Source organism: Hippopotamus amphibius, chromosome 1 (assembly GCF_030028045.1).
Source record: "Hippopotamus amphibius kiboko isolate mHipAmp2 chromosome 1, mHipAmp2.hap2, whole genome shotgun sequence".
NCBI classification, from domain to species: Eukaryota; Metazoa; Chordata; class Mammalia; order Artiodactyla; family Hippopotamidae; genus Hippopotamus; species Hippopotamus amphibius.
In genome coordinates, this window is record NC_080186.1 from 133,232,023 (window position 1) to 133,238,022 (window position 6,000).

Consider the following 6,000-nt stretch of genomic DNA (forward strand, 5'->3'; position numbering starts at 1 on the left):
GATTTTGGGGCTCACATCTCTGCAGTTTGCTCCTCTCTAGAATTTTGTCCCTCAAGTCTCAGTTGCTTTTGTTTCCAGACTCCCATGTCTGCTCTTAGCCTACAGAGATTGTTGCTGTCTATTTAGTTCTGTTACTCCTTGTGCCAATTGGAAAATGCTTTGGGGGTTGGGTGGGGGGAGGGATGGGAAAAGCTGAAGTAAATGTGGATCTTGCTCTTAATGCTTTCATGCTCTTCAGGATTGAAGCCAATGAAGTCCTGCCTTTGTTGGTTGTTCTCTAGCACCTTCAAGCAGTTGTTAAATACATATATATGTGTGTGTGTATATATATATATATATATATATATATACACATATATATTTGTTGTGTGTATAGTTGTTAATATACAGTAAGTTATTGTTAAATACATATTTATTTCTTTATAGTTGTTATATTTGCAATATATTTGTTAAATATGTATTTATATGTATATTTATATTTATATGTCCTGTTTTTATCATTGTTTTCAGTGGGAGGTCTAATCCAGCATAAGCTAATTCATTATGAGCAGCCTATTTGCATCTTCCAATCTTCACCCTTGATTTTCAGAGCTCATCCACAGCCCATGTATCCTCATCCCCACAGCTCAACTCCTAAACTTTAAAATCCTCGATACCTTCATCCTGCCATTTTGTGCTCCTAATTCCTAAAGATTTTGATTCCTATATTTTAACTTTCATTTTCATGCCCCAAGAGTTTTGATATCCAATCTTATTTGTGATTCCCACATCCCAACATTTCTGAGTCTCACATCCCAAGCACCAGTGATGATTGCTGACCTCCTTATTGCACCTACCACACAATAAATATCCCATTATTTTAATTGCCTATAACCTCTGCCTAACTTCTAGATCCCAAGCACATTTTAAAGCTGTTGTTTTAAAGTAGCACTTTTGTTACCTCAATTTTTAGGTCAAGAGAGGAACAATTACTTGAGATTTGATCCTTTGGCTTTTTTTTCCCACTCCAGAATATCCTTGGCGCAAATATAAGGTTGTGACAAGAACAGCAGCTGACTGTTCTGTGGATTCACCAGGTAATTCTGGAAATGAGAAGCCAATTATTTTTTCCTTTTAAATTTGAGTGATCATGTAAGATTTCTGTTTAATTAACACTCCCTTCCATGACTTTCTATCAACAAAATATGCATACAACTCCATATCTTTTTTGTCAATTAACAAAATTTAAGATAGAATTGTGTCACTACAGCTATTAAAATTAGCACAGAAGATGCTCCAGGATGTCAAATAATTCATTTCTATCACAAAACTCAATTAAAGGAAGGACATTTAGAGCCCTCAGGAATTACAAAATTATCTTCCTTTATGGCAGCTAACCTTCTAAAAAAGACAGATAAATCTTTAATCTTTGTATCTTTTTAGAGGATTCAATTAGCATTTGTAATTCTTGTGCTTTAGGAAATTCACCTAACAACTCTGAGTTTTGATTTGTTATTTCTAAGGTCAGGATAACAGTAAGTCTATAATTCAAAATTTTTACACGAAGTAGTATTGAGATGAGACAGTCAAGCACAATGGTTAGGAAAAGAACATGGAGCCAAACAGCCTGGATTAGGATATCAGCTGCATCACTTACTAGCTGGTAAACTTGGTGAAGTTACTTAACCTCTCCATGCCTTCATTTCCTCAAACGTAAAATGGAGACTAATAGTACCTATCTCATAGTTTGCTGTGATGATTACATGAGTTAATATATAGAAAGTACTTAGTGTGTGGTGAATAATAAGTGCTACATAAATACTAATTTTATTAAGTAAATTCATATTCTTTGAATATCATACTTAAATCAATATTTTCAATGGAATGGCATTATAATTTTAATCAGAGTAAATTATCCTACACTTTTTTATTTTGTAAATTTACTATCAAATTGGATATTTCCTCATTGTCCCTCCTACCCCACTCAGCTCCTCGATCCTAACAATTTTTGAAAGGCTGTAACATGACCTACATTAACAGCATGGTTATCTCATGGTTTCATAAATGGTGGGACTGAAACTTCAAAATATCCAACTAAAATTCTCATTTTATGAATACTTAAAAGGTAAAACCTATGATCAGTCATTTACTTTAGTAACGCATGTAAACAAAATATAGGAAGCATTACTACACATTTCCCTTAAGTTATTCTGCAAATGTAATTTTATTAAGTATGTTAAGATTGCTTAAAACATCAGTAAGTCTGGGGAATCCAGCAGAGGGCAGGCAGGTAAGAGAAATAGGAGGAGAATGCATCCAATAAATTCAAATTTATGTAAAACCCCTTCAAAGCACATCAGTCATATAAAATATTTACCTATGTATATTTCTTTCATGTTGGTTGATTTCAACTATATTCTTGTTTTGTTAGGTCATTAACTTTAAACTTCACTTATTTAAATATCCAGGGTGAAATCAGAGTAACAAAAAACTTTTTTTCTTAGCTAATGATATGGGTATTATTTATTTCACAGTCTTGACTACTACATATATACTAAAAACTATACATACTTTTTCTTTAAATGGTTTCTACTTTAAACTCACAATAATAAAGATATACTGCTGTGTATTAATAATGCCATTATTTTGACAAATAAAAATTAATGTTTCTCATTCTGTACATTGTCTTATATTACTTGAATTTTAGTTCCTCCACATAATAATAAAGGGTTTAAGGCATTGATTATGTAAGCAAGATAGTAGCATTATGTTGATATGCATCCTGAAGTTACTGCTAAGCAGGATCATGATAAAATGTGACCTGATATGCAGTGCTATTGGATAAATAAAGCAGTATAACCTTTCTGAAAAGCAATTTTGCAATGTCTATCAAGAACCTTGAAAATGTTCATCATTTTCACCCAACTTCCAGAAAGTGATTCTAACAAAATAGCCTAATTTTTTAAAAAAAGTTTTATATGCAGTGGTATTTATTACAGCATGAATTACAATAGGAAAAAGCAGAAAAGCTTAAGGAAATTATGGTACATCATATGGCAGAATCCTATACAGTCATTAAGAATTATATTTATGCAAAGTTTTCTAAAACAATATGGAAAATGCTGTGTTATAAGGTTAAATGTAAAAGGAAAAATGAAACTATTACTTCAATCAAATGAAAAAGGCATAGAAAAAGAATGAATGGAACAGAATACAAACAAATGTTAACAGTGCTATCTTATGAATGGTGGAATTAACAGGTGATTTTTTTTTCTCCATCATGTTTCTGTGTTTTCAAGATTTTCTAAAAGGTACATTATTCATATTTATAATGAGAGAAAAACTTATGGTATAACAAAAAGTAACACCGAAATAGAATACCATTAATCTCATTAAAGAAATACTTATTAAATAAGTGCTAATGTCAGGTGTATATATTTGGAGGAAAGACCCAATTAGAAAAGCTGAACTTGACCAGACAGGCACTACTGCCACAAATCTTTTTTGGAATAAGGCAAATTGTGGATGTGGTGTGTGTGTATGCATGTAATTCTTTTTTTATTTTTTATTTTTTATTTTTTTGGGGGTACACCAAGTTCAATCATCTGTTTTTATACACATATCCCCGAGTAATTCTTTTTTTTAATAATGCAATCTTAAATTGAAATGGAAAATATAAAATGTGTAAAGCCTAGGGCAGAAAAAAAGAGCTATCAGCAGTCATAGCCCATTTTATAAACATAGCTACTTCCCAGAAATAGGCATGTCCCCATTTCAAGTGCTTTCTTCTAAAAAACTTCAATAAAGTACATTTAAGGCCATATCGATGAGAGCAATACTGTTTAGCTGTTTTTAGAATAAAATTAATTTTGGACTAAAATATAAAATTAGGTCCTTCACATACTAATATTACTTTGAGTAGGCAAAAGCTATACCATTTCTTACAACCTAAGTCTCTTCCTTAAGGGTCAACATTTTCCTTTTGCTAAGAGTTATGTTTTAAATTTACTGTAAGGATACCAAGCTGACCAGGCAAGTCTCTTATTATAAGGAAAAATGAAAGCACCTAAGAATATCTCAAGGTAAACCAAGTTGTGAACTTTCTTCTTTCTCCATTCTTTTTCTGCCTCCCATCTCCTCTGTCCCGACACACATTAACACTGTTCCCACAATTAGGTTATGTCATACTGAGGAGCTTAGGAGAGATGATACCCACATTAAATCCTTTCAAATTGCAGAAATTTATTTTAAAAGAGTATTTCTATCATTTTCTCCTGATTATAGAAGAAATCCATGATTTTTGTATAAAATTTCATGGTACAGAGTTGTATAAAATCAAAAGTAAAAATTACCAAGAATGGCAGCCTCTCAGAAATAACCTATCTTAATATAGCAGCATATGTCCTTCCATGCCTCTGGCTCTGCACATATATATGTGGGCAAAAAAAAATTTTGAGATCATGCTGTAAAACTGTTTTGTACCTTGATTTTTCAGCTTAACAATATATACATTTTAGATATTTTCCAATGTCAGTATTTTAGATCTACCTCATTTCTTTTTTAACAACTCCATATTCCCCCATATATATATACTATGATTTATTTAATCAGTCCTCTACTGAGAGAAATTTAGGTTTGTCTGATTCTTTTTACTATCATAACTAAAGCATGTAGTAGCAATGTTAAGTGAACTATCAGCCTTATTTATAACTAGGAGAGGCAGAAAAGACAAAATTTTGCCCTCAGGGCATATAAAAATATTCAGAAAAAGCCTTCCCAGGATGACTTGTACATAAGTTGATTATGCATATAGTTTTATGTTGTACATTGACTTGTACATATAGTTTATTGTTCAAAAAGGGGGAGCTATTAATGCATACTCTGGGCTAGTCCTGAAGCCATCCAGCAGGGTGGAGCAAGGTTTATATCAGCTATGGGAAAAGAAGGTTTGGGGAGCCACTGTGGGCCAAGGAGAGTGAAGAGGATTTCTATGTAGAGCGCTGGTTGGTAAGCTTGTCAGAGCCTGAATGGGGTAAGGAGAGCTTCAGTGTCATGAGAGTGGTCCTTCTTGGAGTATCAGAGACTAGTGGGGAGGAGAGGAGCCATGTAGAGTTTTGGCCTATTGTGGGATTTTGGAGCCCAGGTGATATGCACACAGATACCCTGTGCGTTGAGGGCATGGGTTGGGAGCACAGTGCAGGATTTTGAAGTTCAACAGGCCTGAGAAAGGCCCCTATGCATGGTGGGGTAGGGGCTAGCTAGGCATGGGGGAGTCAGAGCCTGAGAAGGCTGAGGAACGTGTTCATATGGAGTGGTGTCCTAAAAGGGGTGTCAGAGCCCAAGCGGGGAAAGAGGATATCACTGCAGGGGAAGAACTGGCAGTGGAGTTGGGAAACTGATTACATGCGGGGAAATTGATGAAATAAATACATTAATAATAATGGAGCCAGATTTTTCACTGTGGGAAAAGGGAGTTACAAATATGGAAAGGGGGAAACCTAGAATGAACTCTGGTGTTGGATTGGAATTAGAAATGTCAGTGAAAATTCATGGTTTTCAATATGTAGAGATAAATATAGAAATAAATAATAAGTGTGTGTGTGTACCTACATATATGCCCTACTGAGAGTTCCTGAGGTCAGCAACACCCCAATAATAATGAGAACACCTAACCTCCAGAACTTGGCCTCTAAATATTATTTTCCACTTATAGGAACCAGCCGCTTGGAGGAACAGCTGATTCCAAGTTGGGGCATGTAAGTCCAAAATATGTCTGGAATGTTTGGGGATGCCAGAAAGTAAGGAAACCTTCAAAGAATGAAGGACATAAGAGCCAGCTTGAAGGGACTCCCACTTGCCAAATGTAGAAGAAGTCAGCCATCGAAATAAATAATGGCAGTAATAGATTATAATTCATTGAATAAAATAAGAAGCCTTAATAATATGCTAACCTTAGTCCATGCTAATATAAGTAAATAAATGAATAAATTGAACATTTGATGAAAAATGGAATATTTACAT